Source organism: Aotus nancymaae, unplaced genomic scaffold (assembly GCF_030222135.1).
Source record: "Aotus nancymaae isolate 86718 unplaced genomic scaffold, 86718_ANA_hifiasm-v0.15.2.pri h1tg000028l, whole genome shotgun sequence".
Taxonomy (NCBI): Eukaryota; Metazoa; Chordata; class Mammalia; order Primates; family Aotidae; genus Aotus; species Aotus nancymaae.
In genome coordinates, this window is record NW_026988441.1 from 21,790,647 (window position 1) to 21,816,944 (window position 26,298).

Below are 26,298 nucleotides of genomic sequence, written 5' to 3' on the forward strand. Positions count from 1 at the left end.
CCACGCCGGCACATTCCAGCCTGCACTCCCCTATCCCCGGGCACACGCCATGCACACTCATGTCCACACGCGCACACACAGACACCCCCTCCGGCACAGGCACTCATACCCCAAGTTCCAGGACCTCCCACACCCAGGGCCGCAGTGCAGGTGGAAGCGGTGAGCTCCCCGGCAGAGGTGCAAGGAGGGTGCAGGGTGCGCGGTGTGGCTGTGGGGCGTGGGCCGGGGGCGCACCGGGGTCGGTGCCACGTGGTGGGAGCGGCCGGCTCGCAGGTAGCGGGGAGCCCCCGCGCACCCAGCCTGCCGGTGATTACTATGCGGCGGCAGCTGTCTCCGGCGCGGTGACGGCGCCTCTAATTGATCTCATTATCTCCCCTCCGTAAGGTGAAGTGCGGCCGCTCGCGGGGCCCGGGCGCGGGCAGGGCCGGCTGGCAGGCGCGGGCCGGCGGGGGCAGCGCTGGGCCTCTGGGTCGCACCACCGCCGGGCGCCGCGCCAACGAACGCAGGCGGCGGGAGGCTCGGAGGCCGGGTTCGCGTTCCTGCACCATGACCACGCCGGAAAACACCCCGGGGCTGGGCGGCGTCTCCGAGACGCATTCCTTTGTTACTCCCACCGTCTTTGGTAATGATTATTAATGCCATTATGTCCCATTTCCCCTCACCTTCCCCCCTCCCAGAGCCGCGCCCGCGCGCCCGATCTCCAGGCGCTTTGCTCCTCCTGGAACCAACAACAATGATCCTCAATTAACCCTCTGCCAGGGCTGCCTGCGCGTGAATGGGGCACTCTTCCGGCTCGCAGGCGGCGGGCGCCCCAGCCCGGGCGGGGGGCCAGCCTCGGCTCCCCGGGCCCGACCCGTGGGGATTCGCAACACTCCCGGGCGCCGGCTGGGGGGCCTTGCAGCTCTCCGGCCTCCCGCCAGGATGAAACTCGCCCTCTCTGGAGGGGAGAGGGCAGAAACAGTCTGAGAAGTTACAGGAGGGAAAAGAAAAAAACAAAAGAAAAAAAACCCGGAAACATTCAGTTTGTTGGGTTTTCCTTAGGTTTGTTTTCTTGCCAAAAAATTTTACCCCCTTTGTCTTTGCGCAAAAGAGACAATCCGGGCACCTTCTAGTGGGCACCGAGGCGGTGCCAAGGCGCCTTTCTTCAGGGCGGTTTCTATTCCTTTTCTAGCCTCACCAGATATATTTTTAACATAAAAAACACTATATTTAATTGGTTATGGATCTCTGTTCTCTTAGCACTACTGGATATCACAGAAAAACACATTAGTACAGAGCAATTAGTGCAATAGCAGTAAACAACTAAGGCACTATTAAGCTGTGGGTGATTAAATAGTATTACTTTATATTTTTTATGGTGCTAGACTAAAAGATGGAGATTTAAGATATATATATTTCCATTAATATTAATCTAAAATAGAAATAACAGGTGTCTTCCACTTCTTCTTAAGGTGCAATTTATACCCAGCACTTCAATCTATAGAGAACTACTTTTTTATTGAAAAAAAATATCTTTATACACTCCAGAGCAATATTTCTTATCTTCATGCACCCATATATTTAAGCAGAAATATTATTTAATTGGAGTTATGGAATCAGGCGAAATAATGTCCATACCTATATCACCATTTTAAAAAAATCAAGCTTCCATCCCATTGAAATACGCTCTATCTTTTCGATCTTTGCACAGAGCGAATCGGGCATTACGTGGTGAATTGACTGCAGGCCCGGCAAACAGGCAGGGAGCGGGTAGGCTGGGGCCCTGGGGCTGGGGCCGGGCCGCCTGCACCTTGTGGAGGCCCACCCTGGCCCCGGCGCCCACTGCAGCTCAGGCCGCTCCTCCTCCGTGTGTGTAGATCATCCTGGAATTCTGGCACATCTTTCCTCGGCATCTGATTAAGTTAACAATGTGCTGCTATTTGCATGCAGATTTGCCGGGGCTTTCTCTCCAGCTGCTCCCAGAGACTTGGTCTTTCTCTGCGATGTGATAGCACAGCAGTCCCTAAATGCAATCTTTGTCAGACCCAGGTGTGCTCTCATTGAGGACGCCTTCGTTCCAAGCAATTTTTCTTTCTGTAGCATTTATAAGGCTCTATTATAGTATAGCCACATCTGGAGGAAAATTCTCCTATTAATTATATACTTTTACCACTAGGAAGACAAATTCTAAAAGATACCAACATTTTTGTTGTTGTTGTTCTTATCTCTTTCACAGGCTGCATTTTATTTTATTTTGTTTTGTTTTTCCAGGCATTTCAATATTTAAAGAGCCATTAACCAAGGAGTAGGGGGTGTGAATTTCCAGGAAAAAAAAAAAAAAAGAACAACAGAACTAAAATCTCAGTGTCAGTCCTGCCCTACCTCACAGGGCAAGTCAGGGGAAAGGCACCAACTGAGATCTCTCAGAAGACCTCGGGGCTTAGCAAGGGATGCAGGGCCTGGCTATTGGGGAAGAGTTCTGTTCTGCTGGAGTTTAAAAAAAGGAAAACATAAAAAAAATTTTTTTAAAAAGCACAAGTGCTATTAACCTTTAACCTAGTCTGCTCCCAGGCAGACATTCAAGCTTGTCACCAAATCGCCAGACAATTTGATTTCTCTAAAGTCTAAAAGCAGAACCCAATTGGATCAGCAGGGTGATCTCGATGAGGAGTTTTCTTTGTGTGGTGGGGTAATTTTTCAATCAGGTTGGAGACAGATGAAAAGCAAAATCTGGAGCTCAGAATTCATGCTCATGTTTCAGAAAGAGACAAGATGAAGCTTTGCCCAGGGAGTTTGAAAGTTACTTTAGAGGCAGGTGGGTTGTTTTGTTTGTTTGGTGGGTGTTTTTGCTTCGTTTTCAAATCTTCTGGGACAGTCAGATTAGATTTGGGGGGGGTGCGGATAATGAAGAGAATTAATGTAGGAAATATAGGAAAAGTTTTGACCATCAGATGGTTCCTTTCGAAATTACAATAATTTTAAAGGGCTAGAATATTTGATTCAAAAATTATTTTGCAAAAGGGTCTGTACATGCAGGAGTATGTGTGTGTCTATGTGTGGGTGTGTGCATGTGTGTGAGCGTTCGATGCTGGGGAGACTGCACGGACACGCACTTGCGCACACTCACACAGGCACACACAAAGAAAGCCGAATTACCTTGTGAACAGGGAAAAGGGAAATGGAACCATTTTCACTTTTCAAGCCAAACTTCATCAGGTAAAAATCCAGGCAAGGTTTTGGTCACTTCAGTCCAGCTCCTATGACGACAACGTGGAAACTCTCTTCTCCAGATTCATGCCTCCCCTGTTCCAAAGCTGGCCTCAGTCACATCCCAGGGCCCTGTCCCGGCAGTACCAGGGGCGGCTCCCAGCAGGCCATGTGTGAGCAGCAAAATCACACAAGAGAGGCCTTTCTGACTCCTGCCTCTGAAGCTGGAGTCACTGCTCCCAGCCACTAACTGCCTCTGCTCACTGGCTCTAACCCCTTTCCCTCAAAGTGACTGATTGTTTTCACTCTCTCTCTCTCTCTCTGCAGAGGCCAGAAAGGCCCTGCAATTAGGGCGCATCTTTGGACCATGCCTCAGCCTCAGTTGTATCAGCTCTGAAATGGGAAGAGCCAATCCCATCCTAAGGACATGCGTGAAAGGCTGCCAACCCTGTTCTAAAGAGAAATGATAAATAAGGGTAAAGTTTACTCCGACTCTTTTTTCTGAGGTCTTATTTCCTCCAAGCCTTGGTGCTGAAATTACCCTTCTTTCACCCTAGGAAAACAAGAAGCAGGTTCTAGTTCCATAATACTTAAGGAAGAATCTATGCAAAAAGTTGGCAGATGTTTCATAGATTCTTCAATGCATATATATATATATATTCTCTCTTTATATACACATATATACACACACATATATATGCATATACATATACATTCTTTATATATGCATTTAAACAAATATGCAAAGAGAAATAATTGATTTTCTAATTTGAAATTTGACCCTTTGGGGCCACTGCCTTTTCCATCTTCCTGCTGGCCGGCAATGCCCCCCTCCTTTCCCCTACAGATATCCAGATACCCTCCTGCAAAAATAGAGCAGGGAGGCAGATGCAGTGATACTAGATTACATCACTGGATAGCATGTGGCATTGAGGGGAGGAAAAAAAAAAAAAAACAAGAAAAGACAAATGACATTTTGCTGCTATGGTGTGCTATTTTAGTGGTGATGGCTTGACTTTTGGCCCAAACGCATATGCCAATGGCAAGGCTAACTCCAGGGACTCACAAAAAAGAATGTGTGTTCACAGCTGTACTGTACACCAATACAGATTACATGTTTTCAGTGTTGCGGCCACAACAGAATGCTAATTAACATACTGGAGTGATGAGAGCGGCTGCAAGGGCCTTATTGTTCCATTATTTCATGAAGCCCAGCTGCCTTTGTTTATGTCACTTATCCTCTCGTGCCACAGGTTTTTACTCCAAAAATACTATCCCAATACAGCGTTAATATTTAAAAAACAAAGAGGTGGCAGATTGTCATTTTTGTGTCAGTCTCAAACTGCAGAACTGTTAAGCTGTTCTGGTTCGGTATTTAGAAATAATTTAACAGCCATATTCAGACACTGCCTGCATTCTAACATAATGGCTGAATACTTGAACCAAGCAAATGCATAACTATCCTGACATCACTTATGAGATTTAGATTGGTCAGTTAATGGAAGTCTTTACCACAATCAATACCATAACAGCTTCTTGAAATGAACGTGATTTTTTACACGGAGTGCTGCAAACAATAACTACAGAAATATACTACCTTTGTACCCGGCACAAAGAAGCTAAAATGCAAAATTAAGAAGCAATTACGTTTTTGCAAACTAATATTACAGTTGATTATTAAAAACAAACACTTTCAAAAATACGTACTTATCATTTAATAATTGGAGGGCATTAATACTCCCTCGTACCTGATTAATCATTTTTTTACACTTTTTAATAGCTGTTTCACCTACTGGCTACATTATCAGCTTGCTGTTAAGTATTGATATTGATGATTGATGTAATAATGATTAAATAAAAAGCCATATTTAGAGCTTGATTTTTAGAACATTTTTTGTCATAATCTTCATTCAAGAGAATACTGTCTGCTGTCTAAATTAGTTTTTCTCCCCTCTCTTTTGCCTAGATTGTGCATAAAAGTGACATTCTATAAAACACAGGTTTCCTCAAATAGTGTTCCACCAGCAATCCATACATTCCACAGTAATTTGCAATCATGGTGGTGGGGGGGGGGGCTGTTGGCTGGAGCTCAAAATGTTTATGGTGCATTGCTTCCCCAAAGAACAAAAACACCCTGGGGTTTTAGTTCAGATTTCCCTAAATGCACCTTTATTGACATCAGGTACAATAGTTGGGGAAATACGTAATACCCCAGCACAGACGCCATTCAACCAGAGTCATAAATTAAGTTAGAAAAGGTCTCCCCTAAAAAGTATAGCACTCTACTAATCAAAGCCATGCTGTCGCCATTGCTAAAGAGCACGGAAATCTTCCCAACAGCCAATCGAGTGAACAAGCCATAGTTGCTTTTTAACGAGTTTAACTGGTAATCTCAGATAAATGGAGAACTGCTTGAAGTGTCTGCCTTCTCTAAGGCAGTAATGAGAGGATTTAGAGCGTTCTGCATCCCAAACTGCGTAGAACCAAGAGAATGCCACAGGTGTGTCACCATCCACGTTAGAGTGCTTTCTCAGCGATGGCCATCCCCCCACTGTGGACACAACATAGATTTTTTTTAATTGGATCCAGGAGCTAGCTAAATTATCCAACTGCTCTGTGCTTAAACCCCCAGCTAGCTTATGTACCAATAATAATAAACTTTCCATAATAGCAGCTCAGCCTATTACTGTTTTTTTTTCTCTTAACCTAAAAGTGGAACCACTTTATTCTAATTGCAGCCACTGAAGAAACTCATGAATTGGTTTCCTCCTAAAAAAAAAAAAAAACTGTTCAAGAATTACAGAGCAGACCCAAGTAAATAATATTTAATTATGCACGCACATATTTTCAGAGGAGAACCTGCTTGTCTTATGGAACAGGGAGAAAATAATGTCATACTTTGTCCCTTTGCAATCTGTGGAAGAATTCTGTCTCCTCCTTTATAACGTTTATTTGCCAGATCAAAGCAAGAGCCAGTCAGAACCACACCCCGGGACAGTGACAGCAATACTCAGAGCTGCACTATCACAGACGGGTCAGTCTTAATTGACACAGCTTCAGTGTGATCCTCTACATTTAATGCATTCATGTTTCATTTGCAAAAAGAAACTCCAAGCCCTGTGCTCCCATTCTGGTTTTCAGAAAAGTGTTGCATTTATAAATAAGAGATCAAAATCCTTGAGTGGACAGAAATAGTATCATCAAACCAAATACATGTTTCCACCATTTGGACATATTTTTAACAATCTTAATCCCACTTAAACTTTGCGAAAACTCTATTGAAAATTCAACCTTGTGCTCTTGAAGCTGAAACTGATAAAACTTAATAGCAACACGGCAGTGAAACACTAATAAACTCATTATAGATCACATAAATGGGATGTCTGCGTGGCTGCCAGACAGCGCACATACGCGCCTCGGTTCCAAAGAGCAAAGGCAAGCGAGGTAGTGCGGCGTCTGCGTGGACAGTTGGAGGGAGAGGATTTGGTAACACTTCGCAACAAGTTTGCTAAATTTATTGGATCAGGAAGTTCATTTAGAAATTTCAGATGCTAATTATAGGTGGGCTACAGACAAGCTGGTATGAAGAATGAGTTTTCCTGAGGCCTGAGAGCCACTTCAGGGTCTACACTTGCAAAATGGCTCCTGAGTCCTCAAAGCCCTTGCCATGTGATGCTCCTTCACCAAACAACGGGAGCTGCTGAGGACCCAGCCTCCACCAGTCCCCTCCCCGGGACCCGGAGAGCTTCTCCCTGTAGAATCCAAGGAATCCTCCCTACAGTTGGTTTGTACCAGAGGCCACACCTTGCGGTCCACTTGTTGAATTCCACCAACTCATAACTTGTGTGGCTCACATGGCAATTTAAGAAAAGATACGTAAGGGTCATCAACTTGTTGAGTTTCATGTAAAAATAGAGATTCCTGCTTTTGCTGGAAAAATCCAAAGCTCTAGCAATATTAAACCCATATTCCCCATGGGCAGCAACCAGGGTGCCTTCTCCAGGTGGGTCACAACCTCAGCCACTGATGGAAATGCTGTTGCCCTTGCAGGGACATCGATGGGACGTCCTCGGGGCTGCTAGAGAGCACATAAGCGGCTCCAGTGGCAAAGAGCAAAGGGAAGCGAGGTAGGTTTCTGTGTAGATGGTTGGAGGGAGAGGATTTGGTAGAGTTTTCAGCCGTAGTCTGCACCATTCACAGACTGCTGATGAGAAAAAAGGAAAGACATGGTCAAAAGAAGACAAGCTAAGGAGAAGCTGGAGGGTGGACTGGAAGAACCGACCTGTGTTCCAGGCCCCAGCACACCAGGCTCAATCGAGACGTGGCTGCTGCAGCCAGCTCTGCCCCGCTGAGTGTCTCCTTGCAGAAGATGGGGGAGTATATGCTTCCTCCTTGTCATCACAAGAAGAATCTGGGAACCCTGGAGGGACAGGAGTAGGAGGGAGGGACAGAGGCTCTGCCCTTGAGTGGCTCAAAGTCTAAGTGGGGAGACCAGGCATGAGGGTGGAAGATGGTGGTCTAGCCCTGCAGTGGATACTTTAACAAGTGTGAGAAAACGCTGTGCTGAACCTTGGAAAGCCCACAGCAAAGCTGGCATGGGAGGGTGCAGGAGGAAGGACTGGGGCACAGGAAGGAGGAAAAGGAGAAGGGAGAGATCGAGGTGGTAGGCAAGAGACTGAAGTGCAAGTCTCCGCTTGTGAGTGTCATTCCCTGTGCTCTGTGAGGCCAGGAGCCAAGATCAGAGTGTGCTCACCCCTCGGCTACTCCAGACTTGTATGTCCCACGGTGCTGCTGCCATGGGACCAGCATCCCCAGCACTTCCCGGGGGCTGGTTAAAGGTGAGCAGCTCGGGCTCCACCCCAGACCTTCTGAATCAAATGCACATTGAAGGCTCTGATCTATCCATCTGATAGAGAAGGCCAAAGGGATCACTCCAGCTCCCCGCACTCCACATCCACGTGTCCTGGGCTTTGCCATGGCAGGGGGGTGCAAATGTGAATTGCAAAGCAGTCTAAAGGAACTCCGGGTGCATTTCTAGCCAAGACAGATCCCCAGTCCATCCACCTCAATGGTGTTTTTAGATCATCAATAAATATGGCTTCAGTAGTCAGATGATGTGTAATTAGCATTAAACTCTTTCATTTCATGTAAGTTAGAGCCTTGCCTGAGACACTTCATTCAGGAAGTAACCTGGCACTCAAGATTAAAATGAAATATTAGCATGTCAGCGGTGGCCTCAGCACAGCGCACTGCTCTCCCGCCCTCCAGTCCTGCAAGAGAACAACACAGAGCATCCCGTCCCAAGCACCCCAGCAGAAGGGATGTGGCGGAGGGGCTTTCAGAGGTGAGGGGTCAGACTTTCTTCCATGGAAAGGGGCCATTGCTTCTAGCACATGAGAAGTGGAAAAACTGACCCTTGTCGAAGCTGAAACCAAATAAGTGTCATCCTTTTATTACATGTTCTTTCTGCTCCTCAAATTCATCCAGCCTGTCGCCACCTCAGGGCCTTTACACCTGCTGTGTCCTCTGTCCAGGCACTGACATCCTGGTGGAACTCAGTGTCCCCTCCCCAGAGGGCCTTGCCTTATCACCCAGTCTCAGCCAGCCCTCCGTCCCTCAGCTTCGGATCCCTCTGTTTGAACACTTGGTATGGCATTTCCCCTAACAGATGGGGTTCTGGATTCTTCCTAGATAACAGTATTTGTATATTTATTGCCTGACTCCTCCAACTGAAATGTCAGCCACAAGAGGGCAGGGACTGTGGCAGTTTTGTTCTCTGCTACATTCCCAGGGCAAAAAACAGTTGCTCATCAGGTAGGATGGAAGAGAGAAGGAAGGCAGGGGAAAGGGAAAATAAGGGATGGATAGATGCATAGACCTAGAGAGGAAGAAAGGTAAATAGGTCTATCTGTATATAGAGAGATGCTAAATACATACATACACAGATTGACAGATAAGACGATAGATCTAGAGAGAGAGAGAAGGAAAGAAGGGAGGGAGGGTAGGAGGAAGGGAAGGAGGGAGGGAGGAAGGAAAGGAAGGAGAGTGGGAGGGAGAGTGGGAGGGAGAGAAGGAAAGAGGGAGGGATGGAGGGAGAGAGGGAGGAAGGGAGGGAGAGAGGGAGGGAGAGAGGGAGAGAGGGAGGGAGGGAGAGGCAGGGAGGGAGGAAGGGAAAGAGGGAGAGAAGGAGGGAGGGAGGGAGGGAGAGAGGAAGGGAGGGAAGAAAGAATCAATACATCTGTCTATATATAGAAAGAGAAATGATAAAGAGAAAGAAAGACTATAGGTAAATCTATACATATATAAAGCTATGATGATGGATACATGAGATGATAGATCCACAGAGAGGAAGGAAGAAAGGAAGGAAAAGATAGATAGATAGACAGACAGATAGATAAATGATAGATAAATAGACCTAAAGAGGAAGAAAGGTATATAGAGGTATCTGTATATAGAGAGATGCTAAACATGTAGATAGATTGACAGATAAGATGAGAGAGAAGGAAGGGAAGAAGAGAGGGAGGGAAGAGAGGAAGGGAGGGAAGTAAGAATCTATACATCTTTCTATATACAGAAAGAGAAATGACAGATAAACGAAGAGAAAGAAAGATAACTGTTAAATATATACATATATAAAGATATGATAGATGGATAAATGAGATGATAGTTCTAGAGAGAGAGAAGAAGGAAAGAATAGGTAGAAAGAAAAAGAAAGAGAAAGAAAGAAAGAAACTGATATGACAGACAGCTAGATAATAGATAGACAGACAGGCCGACAGCCAGCTCAATTGATCTGGCATTTTGGCTGACACAGAAGAACATGGTGCCCACTCTCAAGAGTCTTGCAACTGAGAAGGGAAAGTGACAGAGCCAGAACGCATTGCCCAGCAGCCACTCACAGTGTTGTCAGATGTGACCAGAGCAGCACAGGATTAAATGGCAATTAGGGATTCAAAGGGAAGTACCACGAAGACAGAGGAGAACTTGCTGTGGGCTGGAGGAGTTGCAGATGGAGTGGGGCTTCCTCAGGGGCTTGGAGGGGTGGCTTCCTTGCACTAGATTCCAAGAACCCAGCTGATGTGAAAATCCCAAACAGGGCCCCCAGGTTGCACAGCGATCACCAGACACATGGCAAGATTTCAGATGACGCCCAGAGAAACTGTGTTGTTGTTTTTTTTTTTTTAAATGAAGACTTACATAATTATTTTGATGTTTGATATGAAAAATACATACCTGGTAAATTCAACCAGAGATTTCATAGCTATTATTATTCAGGACAAAGGTAAATACAGTATGTTATGGATAAAAGTGACCCTACTTAAAAAATATTAAAAGTCCACAAGCAGGTGGTTCTCGGGCTGGAAAAACTCCAAAATCAGGTGTGGGAATGCTGGAAGTGGCCAGCTTAGAGCGAAGGAGTCAGCCCTCCCACTCCCCACAGAAACGGAGCCCCACAGGGAGGGCCTGGGAAGGTTACCTCCACGGGAGGCCTTGCTACTCGGGAGCTGGAGGCCAGCTGGGTCGTCAGAGGCAGACGTGGGCTTCGGGGCCCTTGCCTGCATTTGTGGAAGTGGCAACGTATGTTTAAGCACACCAGGGCCTCCCTGGGCAGCGTCTTCCCCACCACTGAAGCTGTGTGGGAGCAGGAAATACTCCTAGAAAGAACTGCAAGGGCAGCTCCTGCCTCCTGCAGGGTCAACAGGCTCTGGCAAGTCCCTTCCCTTCTAAAGGAGAGAGAAGGGGAGGAAGAGAGAGGGGAGAGAGAAAGGCAACCGAGAGGGAAGGGGAGAAGGAAAGTTGGGGGAGGAACAGAGATATGAGGAAAAAGATGAAGAAGAGAAAGAACAAGAAAGACGAGAGAGTGAAAGAGAAAGAGGGAGAGAGAGTGTACATGCCTATCTAAAGACCAAATGCTGGTGAAAGTCCTTATCAGGAAGAAAAATTTTAAAATGCATGAACTCTATTTATACCCTGAGTAAACAAGATAATTACGTATTCGTTTCATAAGTTGTGCCTTGATTTCAGATCACCAGTGACCATGGATGTTTGGATTTCATATAAGCATGTTTAAAAGCCACGGGTCTTGACCCTCCAACCAGGAAGCAGAGCTTAGTCAACACTTTTCACACTGTGATCAAGGCGTAAAGCACAGAGTTGAACAAACTAACATTTTACTCTTGGAACTGAAGTATAAGCAGGAGAACTGATGAATCTGCTAATTGTTCCATTGTTCTTGCCTGCTCTCGACATTGGCATACACCTCCTGTGTCACCCAAAGTACCTCTTTTGTATACATATGAAAAGAAAAACCCATATGACCCTGATGAATATAAAGGGTGTTTTTTTGTTTTTTTTTTTCCCAAGAGTCATCACTTTTTGTTGTTTTCTTAAGGCCAAGTTGCTTGTGTACAGTTCATGGCCTGGCCTGAGAGCGTGCTGGGACCGCCTGAAACGCAACCAAGCATGCTGCGCAGGCTGGACACTGTCTGGACACCCCAAACAGCCTGTCCCAATGTCCATCTTTCTTCCCGTAGTCACTCTAAGCCTCATTCAAGAGAAAGGCAACGAGTTCTGCAAGAGGCTGGTGGGGTGATTCTCTTGTATTTTTTGAGACAGGATCTTGCTCTGTCATCCAAGCTGGTGTGCGATGGTGGGATCTTGGCTCGCTACAACCTCTGCCTTCTGGGCTCAAGCCATCCTCCCACCTCGGTAGGACTGCAGGCTCAAGCCATCCTCCCACCTCGGTAGGACTGCAGGCGCACGCCACCATGCCAGCTAATTTTGTATTTTTTGTAGAGATGGGATCTCCCTATGTTGCCCAGGCTGGTCTTGAACTCCTAGGCTCAAGTGATCTGCCCACCTCAGCCTCCTAAAATGCTGGGATTACAGACGTGAGCCACTGCGCCTGGCCGGGGTGATTCTCTTTCTCCCATTCCCACTTTCTCTGCGTCACTTCAGCAAATGGTTTTCTAGTGGCTCTGTTTTTTGGCTACATCCCAATGAGTCACAAACACCTTAATTGGGCACACAGCTTTGTTCACCGTGGGGGTCCAGCCCACACTTCCACTCTTGCCTGCTCTGATGCTGTATCCCTTACATCTTACACCTGTACCCTAAGTTCCAACAAAACAGAGATGCTTATCCCTCTCCAACATACCCATCTACCCCCAGTTTTTCCAGTTTCCACCTCTCTTGCCTCTGCCGGGCATGACCACTTTAATCCCCCCTCCCGCAGCTGCAAATGCATTTGACAAACCCCTGCCTTCAGCAAGAAGCTTCTCTCTTGCCTTCTCCCATCTCCATTGGTGAATACCTTCCTGGTCCCACAGGGTCCAGCTCCAAGGCTGGCCCTTCCATGAAGCTCTTCCTGAGCCTCAAAACTAGCCCAGTTTTTCCTCTCTTTAAATGATTGCACAGTGCTGAGCACAGAGGAAGTGCACAACAATTATTAGCTCCTTTATTATCAGTCCACAATTTATTCTTATTGCTTTTATTAACTGGTCTCTCCCTCTCGCCTGAGAATTCATGGCTGGCCATCGAATCTCAGAGGTGGCACTGGTTGTGCTCTACTTTGTGATGTGGTTTGTGATATGTGGGTTCCTCCCCTCTGTGGCTGTAACCCATCACTGCCTAGAATGGTGGCTCCGGGTAGAGTAGCCAGGCTCTGTATGCTTCTCCCAGCCCAGAGTGTACTGAAGAAGTGCGCACCTTACTTCCCTACAGGCAAAGTCCTTTTAGGCGTAGTTGTCAATCCACAGCCCTGGTGACAGGCTGCCTCCTGAGAAAACTCAAGGGGTTACAACAGCAGTGCCACCAAGGGTCATCCAGACCTCAGTCCTCACTGAACATACATGCTGTCGATGCTGGGTGCACAGAAGATCTGGATTGGGTGCTCTGGGCAGGTGGGGAATAGGTCAGGAAATACTGTGTCCCCTCCTACTGTCAGCCTGGAGTTAGTTCTAGGGAGCTTGTCCCAGCCCACCAGGTAATAGATCAAGACCCGCTGCATAAGATCCACATCAGAGTCTTTCCTTAATTTTAACACCATTTTCCCCTACACTCTTAAACAAGAACCAGTGGTAAGTTCAACAGTCCTCTGTGGGGAGGAGAAGGAAAACAAGCTTGATTTGGCCTTGCTGGAGGCTACACCTCAAACACCAAAACTTCTTTCAGATCCTATTTCTGGCCAGGCACGGTGGCTCATGCCTGTAATGCCAGCACTTTGGGAGGTGGAGGTGGGTGAATCACTTGAGGTCAGGAGTTCAAGGCCAGCCTGGCCAACATGGCAAAACCTCGTCTCTACTAAAAATACAAAATACAGCTGGGCATGGTTGCGGGCCCCTATAATCCCAGCTACTCAGGATGCTGAGGCAGGAGAATCGCTTGAACTCAGGAGGCCGAGGTTACAGTGAGCCGAGAGCACAGTACTGCACTCCAGCCTGGGTGACAGAGCCAGAGTCCATTTCAAATAAACAAAAACAAACAAACCAACCAAAAAAAAAGAGAGAGAGAGAGAGATCCTATTTCCACTGCCCTCCTAAAAGCAAAAGGGAATGGCAGTCCTGGTCTCCCTCTACATATTCTTCCTCATGGCACTGGGTCCTTTCAGCCCAGATTCAATGAGCTAGGGTGAAAGAAAGGTTCCTCGTCGTCAGTGAGAATCAACATTACTGCCAAAGACTGCTGACAGCCCACATCACACCCGCACACACTCACGACACATGTCACGGAAGGCCTGGTGTCCCCGGGAAGGTTACAACTATTGAGGGATTTGGAAAAAAATACAAAATAACATATATTTCTTCCCCTATTTTCTGTCTTACCTGGTCCATTGCCAGGAACATAAAGACCATCTAGATGGGCCAGGATTACTGGTTCACACCTGTAATCCCAACACTTTGGGAGGTGAGGTGGGAGGATCACTTGAGGCCGAGTTCAAGACCAGCCTGGCAACACAGTGAGACCCCATTTCTAATAAGAACAGATACTACACTTGAACAGCCAAAAGGCCTAGAAGCGATGAGACCCCATTTCTACAAAAAAAAAAAAATGAAAGAATGAGCCAAGCATGGTGGTGCACACCTCTGGTCCTAGCTACTTGAGAGGCTGAGGTGGGAGGATCACTTGAGCCCAGGAGTTTGAGGCTACAGTGAGCCCCCGTCTCACCACTGCACTCCCACCTGGACAATGACAGATGGAGACTCCATCTCCACAAACATAAATAAATAGAGAGTACCTGGGTCAGTGAAACAGAGCAGCCATTTTCTCCTTCCCGCTCTGCTGACTCGCTCTTGTAGAAAGGCAATGGTTTACATCCATCTTGCTTTTTTCACATGACCCTCCTTTTTTGTTTTAATTAACATGTCTTGACCAAGGATGGTGACTCACACCTGTAATCCCAGCAGTTTGGGAGGCTGAAGCAGGTGGATCACTTGAGGTCAGGAGTTCAAGACCAGCCTGAGCAGCATGGTGAAACCGTGTCTCTACCAAAAATACAAAAATTAGCCAGGCATGGTGGCCTGTGCCTGTGGCAGAGGCTGAGGCAGGAGAATCGCTTGAGCCCAGGAGGCAGAGAGGTTGCAACGAGCCAAGATCGCACCACTGCACTCCAGCCTGGGCAACAGAGTGAGACCCTGTGTCTAAAAAAAAAAAAAAAAAAGAGGTTGCAGTGAGCCAAGATCATGCCTCTGCACTCCAGCCTGGGTGACAGGGTGAGACTCTCTCAAAAAAAAAAAAAAAAAAAAAAATAGCATGTCTCAAAACAAAGACAATGCTTGCCAAATATACAAGCATCACCGAGACACCGTCAAAATAGATCATTGCTTTTGCCTTTTTTCATCCCCTTCGGAAGAAGACATGGGAAACAATGAGCAAAGTCCTCACGAAGCAGCCAGTTCCTCAGTTTACCCACAGTGCCCAGGGAAAGAGGTAGGACCAAGGTTCTCGAAGGAATAGGGTTGGCAAAGGAAACTCCCCAGGCAAATGAGTCATGGTGAGGGTAGCTGGGTCAGGTCAGGCGTGGCTGGCCCCTGCAGGTCTTCCTCCCGCAGGCCTGGACCCAAAATTCACAGAACAGCAGGAAAGCGGCTGGGATGTCTGCGCCATGGATGGTGGAGCCAGCCCTACCTAGACGCCCTTTGCTTCTCTGGGGTCCAAGCCTAGGGCACTTTCTGCAAAGTGGCCTCCTAGAAGACCAGACTGCATCGCACTCTTCCCAGCCGACTACCTTTATAACAAAGTGTTGAGAAGTGGCTCTAACCTCCCGGAGCTCACTAGGAAAGCCGCCTGCCTCTGCCTGGAGGACTGGCACACCTCTACCCCTGGCACAATTGCAGCTGCAGCTACCTGAGAACACTTGGACCGAGGGTCCACACACACAGGGCCGTGAGAGTGATAGCACCCAGACCCGGAGGGGCTTTGGTCCCAGGGAGGCTGGGCTATGGGCGATGGTGACATTGAAATATTTCAAACTGACATCCAACCCACATCTCTCTTCCTGCACTTTTTCACCTGCCTGTGCCCCACGATGCGGGACAGACAGACACCCGCGGTAGGACCAGCGGCAGAAGTGAGGCGTCATGGGTTAATGCGCCTCTTTTTTTTAGTCAGTGGTGTCTATTTGCAAAGCTGACCTAATGCACAGCCTCACAGCTCTTGACCTCTGAAGGGCCAAGAGGGACACAGGAGCCTTTGTCTCATGGCAAACAAAAGGCAAAGTCACAGCAGAGTGGACCCTGAAGTGATGTGGGACGCTTGTCCCACCCACCCCACCCTGGAGGACGCCGGCCTTGCCAGGCCGCCCGCGGGGGCAGATTCAGAGTGAATGTGGCAGAAGGAAATGTATGTCCAGCTTCAACCCCACCACCCGCCCCGTCCCCACTCTTTGGAAGGTCCTACACAGAGTGGCACATCCCAAGCCCAGGGAAACTGACATTTCTCTGCACCAACAGCTGGCACAAAAAGAAGTTCTCCAAAAAGCAAAGTCCATTGCACGTTTTGTTTTGTTTTTTAGAGATGGGGTTTTACCATGTTGGTCAGGCTGGTCTCAAACTCCTGACCTTGTGATCTGCCCGCCTCGGCCTCCCAAAGTGCTGGGATTACAGGCGTGAGCCACCACACCCTGTCTATTGCTCATTTTGGACTGCTTCGTGGAAGTTAGTCATTTCCACTTTGCCAGGCCTCTCCCCGGACGCCCTCCCTCCGCAGCAAAGCCCCCCAAATCTCTAACAATTGGACCCTCATTGCAAAGCAAAAAGCGCCATAATTAGCTCCATAAAGTAATCAAGCCCCATTAAAGGGAAAAAAATATATGACATGAAGCTTTTGTTTCCAGAAATGAAAGAAAGAAGGCTAAAAAAAAAAAAAAAAAAAAAAGAGAAAAAAGAAAAAAAAAGAAGGAAAGAGAAGAAAATCCAGCCGCAGCAGCAACAGCATCGGAGATTCCAGAAAAGGAGAAGCTTGTCGCCCAGGCACACAGGGAGAGTTCTCCGGGCGGGTGCCGAATGGCAAGAAGGGTTAAATTTATGTTCCATTACAAGTCCCCTTTTTTTTGGTTTCATCTTCTCAGTAAAACACATAACTTAAAATGAAATCAAATATTAAAAATGACAGACTATATAAGTGCTGTGAGTAACTTCAGGTCACGGAGGGAGGGAAAAGCCGGCAAGTTGTCAGGCACTATCTGTCAGAGTGAATTAGAAACAATCAACAGAGACTGAAAGGGAAGGTGATTGTTATTAAGCAGCAGGGCTGTGAGCAGGCTACCCAGATGTGGTCATGCATATAAAGGACAGGAAGCAGCAGTTTAATTCAGGAAGCCCTGGCGAACAGGGCAGCAGAGAGGAGAAAAGTCCTTTGTCGCTAATAAGCTGGAAGTTACTTTGATAACAGCGGGGTTAGGCTCGAGAATAAAACACATTTCTTTCACTACCACACACCATTAATATCGCAGAAATGTGGTAAGAAGAAATGCCCAGTGCGCGGCGGGCTTAGCCAGTGGCCTTCCCCGGCAGAAGCCTGCGAAGCCGGAGCCTGAGTCGTCCCCATTTCTGCCAATGCCTCCCCTCCTTCCAAGGCCAGGCTCTTTCTGACCGCATCGGACCGACTGTCACCTTCCAGAAATGTCATCTGACCAAAAAAGAATACTGATGGTGTTTCATTATGTCCCGACGTCAGACACTCCCATCTCTGTGGCCTGTGGGAAAGGTACAAGCCCGGTAAACAGCCTCGATATAATAAAGTCCATGCATGCAGCAACGAAAAACAATTTTATATGCAGACAAGGCCCGATTTCATAAGAAATTACTTATGCAGGCGTTCTGCAATTATCCTGTGATACTTTCAGGCAACAGTCTGACAGCAGTTGTGCAAACAATAAAGGGATTACAGAAATAAAAACAAATAATATTACACACACAGAAACTCCACGTTGCATGTGAAAAGGATGAAGGGAGGGTACAGAAATCAAGGGAACCGGGCAGGGACCAACAGGAAGTGAGGCCCGGAGCCCGGCCGACCACTTCCCAAGCACTTGCACTATGCCCAAGCTTGCTGCACGGTACTTTCGTAGAAGGAAACGCTCAGCAGCTATCTGGGGGCCTGCCCCAACCTCCTCCCCCAGCTCTGGAGATGCTGGGCCACCTGCTTGCCTCTCTGACCGTCAGGCTCTTCATCGCGGGGAAGCTGAGGTTTTTGGCTCCCTCTGAGGAAGGAGCAGGAAGAGTTGAGCAATAGCTTTTCTTCTTGCTCAGCAGGTGGCCTCATACGGCAGAAAGCATCTTGTCCTTCCGCCTGTCCCAGGGTCAACGCAGGCCCTGGGTCAACTGCCCCTGTCCGGTCGCAGCCCAGAGAAAGCCTTAGCATAGCAGAGGATCAGGACCACTGCTTCCCAAATGCAGGGGAGAAAAGTCAGTGGATCAGCCACACTCGAGGGTGGAATCAGACTCAGAGGAGGCAGAAGTGTTTTCCCAAGCAGGCCTTACCCAAGTGGTGTGGGGAGGGGTCCTCCTACTGCCCCCAAGGATGCAACTCGGCCATCCCCTCATCCCCACTGCAGACATTGGTAGGATAGGTTGGCACCCTATAACTCAGGTGCTGGGGAGACAGGAAGGAAGCTGGAACCAGATGCCTGCAGCGGGGCATCCTGACTGCCTCCCCCAGAAGATGGGGACTTCTGTATTGCTGCCCATCTCTGAGCAACGGCCCTACCCCATGCAGTCAGAAACCATCACTGGCCTCCCTGTGGCACAGCCATATTCAGCAGCAGGAGAACTCAGGGCCAGGAGAAGCATGGGGCTAGGGACCTGCAATGCTCCAGGCTCTCTGCACCTCATACGCTCCAGGCCAGGCTGTCCCAAGGGCAGCTCAGGGCCACGCTGGCCACTCCTTGCAGAGAGCCCCCCATGCATGCTGCGTCTGCCCTGCGCTCAGGAATCACAAAATACAGGCCCCAGCTCCAGCCAGTCCACACGCACACTTGTGTTTACAGAAAGTGTTTTGAAAACTAGAATTTGTTACCCACATCAGAGAAGAAAAATGTTTAAAGAACTGGATTCCCTTTTGCTGACTTCTTTTAAAACTCCGAAAATCTGGGCAAACTCGGCCCACGCTCCCAGGCAGCTGCAATAGGTGGAAGCTGCGTGGTGCTGGTGGTGGCAGTCCCTTTCGATGGGCCAGCTCTCCCCACGCTGCTCTGTGCAGACTGAGCTTCATGCATTGACCAACTGTGCTCTGAATCTGGGGTAATGACAGCTGCTCAAGAGGGATGAGACCTGCCCAGGACACACAGTGACAGGGTGGGCCATAGAAACACATTCTGAGGCAGAGTCCAAACCCTGCCCCAGGCTGAGCTGCTTCAGCCTTGATTGCCTTTGTCCAAAACTTTCATGGTTCTGACCCTAAAACGGGCCTGCTGGAATCCCTGAAGGGCATCCCAAATCACCTGTCCAGGTACCAGAAACTCACAGCCAGCATTCTGGCCTGATTGCATCCCGAGTGTTGGCATAAGTGGGTTTTGCAATTCCTGCGTGTCGGAAAATTCAGAAAGAAATGTAGATTTGTCATATATTGGGTTTGCTTAAACCAAAAGGCAACAAGTTCTAATGATTACAAGTTTCAGAAGCGAGGGGGCTAGTCAATCAAAACAACAAGTTATTGCTAACTATAGGGTGGTCCAGGAATGATCCTAGGGGCTGTGAGAGCTACGGAGATGAAGACACAAGCCCCAGCATCCAGGCACAGGCTGGAGCCTCAGTTCACCTAAAGTGGCCCCCAAGGTATCTGGATCTGCCTGGGCATCCCGGGGGAGGTGAGGAGGGCATACTGTGCTCAGGTGAGAACTGAGCTGGACGCAAATGTAAATGCATGGATTCTGGCTCTGGTTCTGCTAATGACTTGCTGTGTGACCCTGGGCCAGTCCCTTACCCTCTCTGAGCCCCAGTCTTCTCACCCATAAAAGGAAGGTGGCTTTGATCATAAAAGTTCCTGCTAACCCAAGGGTTCCATGAGCCTAGGAATGACCCGGAATTCAGGAGAAGAAGGTAACGCTTGGCAATAATACCTGCACTGCCCAAGGGAAAGAGGTCTCAATTATAACCACCAAGACTCTTTACCCTTAAACTCACCCTGCATGCACGATGACCCATAATGACCCAGTTTTCCCCTGCAGTGAACGGGAGATGGCTGCAACTCCCTGAGGGTCACTCTTCTCCTCTGGGTATAGACTTAGCCAGACCCAGGCTCCCTGATCAATGGAAGCAGCAGAGTCTGTACCAGGAAGAGGTGAGCCACAGTTGAGCAGGGCAGCCCGGTTGGACTCTGTGGACTGATGTGGGATCTGAGCTCAGAGAAGTTAAGTGGCCTGTGATACCTCCCAGAAGCCCTCCACCTGTCACTCTCCCCAAGCGCCCACAGCTGGGAGGCTCAGGCCTCCCTGGGCTGCACAGAAAGCTCATGCCAGGGCCCGAGGAGCTGTCACGGGCCCTGCTGCTCCGAGAGCAGAGCCCCCAGTGCTGCTGTCCATCTTTCTTGCATCCACAGAGCCTGAAATCCCTAATTCCCAGCTTTGGGCAAGTCACTAGGTCATCCCTCCAGCAGAAAATGAAGGCCACCAAGAGCCAATCCAAGCCACTCATTCCTGGCACCCAGGAGCATCTCCATGCCTGCAAAGGGAGGGTCTCTCAAGATACTCCCTCTGGTTAAACATGAAAGTACACACTCCTCAGCATGGCCTACAAAGCCATGCCTGATAAAGACCCTCCACCCTGCCCATCCTCTCCCCAGGGCTTGCTGTCTGGCCACACTGGCCTATATGCTGCCCCTTAGACATGCCAAGCTCTTCTCCACCACGGGGCCTTTGCACTTGCTGTCATCTCTGCTGGGAAAGCTCTTCCCAGAACTCCACCCCACTGGCCCCTCCATGTCCTCTAGACCTCTAATTGGCAGTGTCCCTTCCTTAGGGGGCCCTCCCCTGACCACCTGCCCTCTCTCAAGCACAGACACTCCCCCCTCCTTCCCCACCCATTCTCCTGCTTCATTTTCTCATGCATTTATGTCTCTATGATGTCATCGTATCCACTGGCTTCCTTGTTTACTGCTCCCCACCCTCAACCCCCACAACATCAGTCCTCTGAGGACAGGACCCTCAGTCCTGTCCTCAGAGACCCTCTGTCTTGTCTAACACTGTACCCAGTGCAATGATAAGAGTTCAGGCTCTAAACTTGGGAACAATCGTGCTGGAACCACCAGGTTTGAAGCAGGAAGAAGAGATCAGGCTAACAGATCAGGCAGTAATGTCAGAAGAGCCATGCTCAGACCTGCCTTCCAGGTTTGGGGCAGGCTGCTTCTCTGACCTCAGATCCCGCATCTGGAAAATCGACAGAACTACAGTATCTACGACCTGCAAGGGGCTTTGGAAGGATCAACTGAGAGGATACCAAGAAATGCGTACGCCAGAATGAGCTCCATTCTACCTTCTCTCTAGAGTCAAAATCATCTCTGATTTTGGTTTTCTCCCTGGGAAAGTGTGCATAATGGGACCTTACACACCGACCCCATTCAGCAGCTACAAAGGAGTTTGCTGGGACCTTTTCTTCCAAAAGTCCGGAGATCTCGTGGTGAAGATTCAATATGATGCAAAGCCCCACACACATGTGCCGGGCTTATCATCATTATCACATGGAAATTAACATTATTCACTCCCTCCTCTGTGCTCCCAAAGTACCGCTCCTGCAGCATTTAACTAAGGTAATTACTGCCGTGGGAAGGATGTTGACTCACTCGTCTGTACAAGGACAGAGGGGCTGACTCGGGGCAGCCCAGGCAACCACAGAATCGGCACCTGAAGTGCACACTGCCTGGGGTCCCCAGAGTCCTGCAGGTGCCTGGAACACAGTGTGTCTGTCAGATAAAAGGAAGGGCCTATAGACTTGGAGTGTCTTTCCTTCTGGAAGTCACCGGGCCTCCCAACCCGAACATGGGGTCTTTCTAAAGGATAAAGCTATAGAAGGCTAGACAACCATGCCCCGAAATTCTGCCTCCAATCTTTGCAGAGGGCTGTCTGGAAATCCACACTGTGGTGGGACATGAAATCAGTCCGAGGTGTGTGATTCATTCAGTTACCAATGGCTGCTTCAATTTTCATGTAATCAGTGCTTAAGAGTGGCACTCTGGGCCAGGCACAGTGGCTTATATCTGTAATTCCAGCACTTTGGCAGGCAGAGGCAGGCAGATGACTTAAGCCACTGGTCCCCAAGCTTCTTGGCATCAGGGACCAGTTTTGTGGAAGACAATTTTCCCATGGATCGGGAGGCGGTGACAGTTTTGGGTGAAACTGTTCCGCTTTAGATAATCAGGCATTAGATTCTCATAAGGAGCACGCAACCTAGATCCCTCACATTCGCAACTCACAACAGGGTCTGGGGTCCTATGAAAATCTAATGCAGCCGCTGATCTGAGAGGAGGTGGAGCTCAGGCGGTAATACTCGCTCGCCCACAGCTCAGCTCCTGTTTGACAGCCCAGTTACTAACAGACCACAGACAGTACCAGCCCATGGCCCAGAGGCTAGGGATCCCTGGTTTAAGCCCAGGAGTTCAAGACCAGCCTGGGAAAAACATCAAAACCTCATCTATACAAAACATACAAAAATTAGCCAGGCATGGTGGGAGACACCTGTAGTCCTAGCTACTTGGGAGGTTAAGGCACGGGGATCCATTGCTTGAGACCAGGAGGTCAAGGTTGCAGTGAGCCAAGATCACACCACTGCACTCCAGCCTGGTGACAGAGTGAGACCCTGTCTCCAAATAAAAAAGTAAAATGAAATAAAACAAAGAGTGCGGTTTGGATGTCCTGAAGCTGCATTTGTATAGCATTTGATACGATATGGGTTGGATGTGGGTCCCCTCCAAATCTCACGTTGAAATGTGATTCCTAGTGTTGGAGGCGGGGCCTGGTAGGAGGAGATTGATCATGGGGCAGATTCCTCATGAGTGGTTTCGCGCCATCCCATTGATGATAAGTGAGTTCTCACTCGGTTCATGCAAGATCTGGCTGTTTAAAAGAATCTGAGACCTCTGTCACCCCTTCCCTAGCTCCCTCTCTCACCATGTGACGCTCCTTCTTCTCCTTCACCTTCCACCACGGGTAAAAAGCTCCATGATGCATCACCATAAACCACGCCGAGCAGATGCTGGCGCTGTGTTTGTACGGCCCAAAGAATCAGGAGCCAAATACATCTCCTTTCCATAAATCACCCAGCCTCAGGTATTTCTTTACAGCATCACAAACGTGGCCTAATATGTAAGACTCTGAAAGGTCGAGTGTGCAGCACAAAGAATCGGGAGGACACTGATGAAGAGAAGCAGCAAGCGCCCCAGCAGGTAACTCTGGAAGTTCAGAAAAGGCTCCGGGGCTGAATTAGCACACTTCCAACCCATCTTTAACCAGCTCATCCCAGGCCCAGACTACCTGGGGCAGGACTCCACTTCAGGGCCCTAGAAGCCTGTGGTCTGGAGCCTGAAGGTCAGCGCGAGGCAGGAAGGATGGTGCCCACCCAGTCTTTGCTTGTTTCTGAGACCTGCCCCTTTTCTTGGTCTCTGGGGAACAACATTTCTTCTTGGGGACACAATTTGTTCTCGGATATAAAGTCTCAATCCTACTTCCAGTTCATGGGACCCAGAAATTATTCCAAGATGTATTATTTCCAGTCTGGGAAAATCTCCCTGCCTTTATGTGGCCAAACCCACAGAACATATCATTGTTCTGTATCTTATAGGAGGCCCAGAACAGTTAATTTTGTTAAATGCATGACATGACCAGGTGTAGTGGCTCACACCTGTAATTCCAACGCTTTGGGAGGCCAAGGCGGGAGGATCGCTTTAGCCCAGGGGGTCAACGCTGCAGTGACCCAAGATTGTACCACTGCACTCCAGCCTGCGTGACAGAGCGAGACCCTATCTCCATGAAAATAAATAAATCAATAATATAAAATGCATGCCTCTGTGGCAGAGAATCTGATGAGCCTGGAGCTACTGTCTATTCTACAGAGTCCGAGAAGCTCATGTAAAGGATGTCTGTGTCTCATTTTCAGAGGACACGCATGTCCCTTCTCCACCTCCCTCGGTCAGGCACCTGGGCAGGTGGTTCATCCTTCTCTTCCTTACTTATTCCAAATGGGGTCAGGAAAAATGGTACCTTTCAGCACCTCCTCCATCTCGGGAGGCACGCAGCGTGGAATGTTCCAGAACAAGCTGGTGCACTCGCTGCCCCTGGAGGAAGCAAGTCTTACCCTTCTCCCCTACCTGAGGCCTGCAGCATGGATGCTAAACTGGGCCCTCCAAAACTGTGAGCATCCGCGTGGCAGAATCCTCACCATCAATGTAGCAGCTAAATATTGTAAGGCTCCTAACTCCTCCATCTGTGTTTTGCCTCCCAAGAGGGAAAATAGTCTTCGCAGACATTCCCTTATCTGGCAGGCAGATTCTAAACCTTACTGGCAACTGCAGGCTTGTTTTCCCAACCAAACAGCTACGGAACCAAAAATTGCTCCTGCCGGCGATATGCTGTGGAAGGAACTAGCCAACCAGCTCAGTCTGGAAGCCCAGGGCCCGGAAGCCTGTGGGTTGTCACCACGCCTAGGGGAGACCCAGGGCTCTGAGAAGTCACCGTTGCCAGGGAGGCCTGCTCATCCGCTGATGGAGGCGACCACTGCTGGTATTCGCTGTTCCTTTTTCTTAACACGAAATACACCCACCAAGAAACTGATGGAAAACACTCACCACAGTGTGAAATCAACACTTTCTAACTCAAATAAAGGGGGTTAAAAAAAGGAAAACTTCCAACTCTTACTCTGCAGATATTTTTCTTCTACAATATTACACAAGGCCATAGCACCACAACTGTCCCGTCCCCTGCCTCCAGGCACACCTTGGAGCCCCAGACCCTCGAGTTCCAATTTATGGTACTTCCCTGATTTTTTTCTTATCCCTTCCGATTCTTAATACCGGAACCCTGCACCTGTGCAATTGCTAATAAACCAATATCAGATGATAACCGTGGAAACCTAATTGATAGGGGCTTTTATCGACTGGCCTTGATGTCTATCTGAGGTTCTCAACAGCCAAGATTTAAATGTTTCATTTTATTTTTAACTTCCACTTTTCCACATTTCAGCGATGTCAGGCAAAGAGGTATGGTTTTACTATCAGAACGAATCACGGTGCAGAATAATTTATGACTTCAGCTTGGGCTTTCAGAAAAGCTATTTCAAATCTTCACTTTGATTTGGTTGTATCAAAACTACTCAAAATAACAGCAGCACTTTCTTGGAACCAGAATATGTTAGCAGCACCTCAGGATTTTGCACTGAAGCCCCATCTTTATCCCAGAAGAAAACTTCAGAAAGGCCTTAAGCCACAGAGGGGAAAATAACATTTTTTCATGATCTCTTTGTGCCTCCTTCCCACCCATCCCCAAACACACCCAAACCACAAAGGAATTCCTCCCCTATAGGGAAAGGCCCTGCCAGCCACCACTCACGGAGAGCTTACTGGGCGGGTACGGGACTCCTACCTGGGTTGGGGAGAGGGTAGGAGGAAGCCCCTGGCGCGGGCAGGGGAGAGAAAAGCTGTTTGGTTTGGATTTGTGTTAGGACAACGCAACTAGGCAGAAGGAAATGAGGTGCTTCTGAGGAGAAGAAAGAGTTCTAATATCGTAAGACTTACCTTAGCAGCTTAACTGCATACTTGTCTTAAGGACTGTCAGTCTGGTGAGAAAATGCCCCAGAAAGGATAAAGTTGGTGCAGGCACTGACAGATTGCAAGGGGGCGTCCCCGTTCCCTATCGCAAAAGGAAATATAGAAAGAAATGATGTAAAGTGAAATGTAACAAATTCACCAAATCACAGCAATATGCAGAGGTCAAGGAAATTCAACGGAAAAGGTTAAAGATGAAATCAAATCCGGTGTATGAGAATGGAAATCTATCCCCGTGCAAGGCCACCGGTGACGTGCTGTAGACAAGAAGCTAAATACTGCCTAGCACTGGGATCTTTCATTTTCATCAGATCAATAAAAGCTTATATTTATCAGGATTCCAAGCAGCTGCCACTTCTGACAACCTCCACTTTATTTTCTCACTCCTTGTGCTCTATCAGGGCAAAGAGGAGAGGAGAAGCAGCTTTTAATGCTATTTACACCTGAAGACACAATTCCATTAAGAGGTCCTGTTTTGTTAAAGAAACAGGGATTGATATGATTATATTGGCAGGAGCGGGAAGTCTCTTTGTTCTTCTCCCCCATGTTTTCCCCTTTGCAATCCAGACCCAGCAAGAAGATTTCCTAACATGAAGTCCATGTGCGAGCACTTTTTTTGTTCAAACTTACCATTTACAAAGAGAGGAAAGGCTTTCTGCTAAAACAGTTACCACTCTAATCATCTGTACAACAATATTTGCTATCAGGCATTCTAAATAGATTATCACCAGTCCATCTGTGTCATTATTGATTTATAAGGCTTTAAGCAGCTTTAGAATGGAAGCTTTCCCACTGAGGGGTTTCTTGTATAAATCAGAGCCGTGCTCAAATATAGCAGCCATCACTCAAGATATTGTTCTTAAA

At 48.2% G+C, this 26,298-nt stretch overlaps 1 protein-coding gene across 5 annotated transcripts in view; it reads right to left on the minus strand.

Moving 5' to 3' along the window:
- The window catches only part of ZNF536 (zinc finger protein 536), a 485,998-nt gene that overhangs the window by 328,500 nt on the left and 131,200 nt on the right, over nt 1–26,298 (minus strand). For 2 of the 5 annotated variants that reach the window (XM_064381527.1, XM_064381528.1), the window contains exon 1: nt 3,136–3,310. The exons of the other annotated variants lie outside the window; for them this stretch is intronic. The gene's annotated coding sequence lies outside the window, so the exon portion shown is untranslated. Of the gene's footprint in view, nt 1–3,135; nt 3,311–26,298 lie in introns of those variants that run through there. 5 annotated transcript variants of the gene reach the window in all.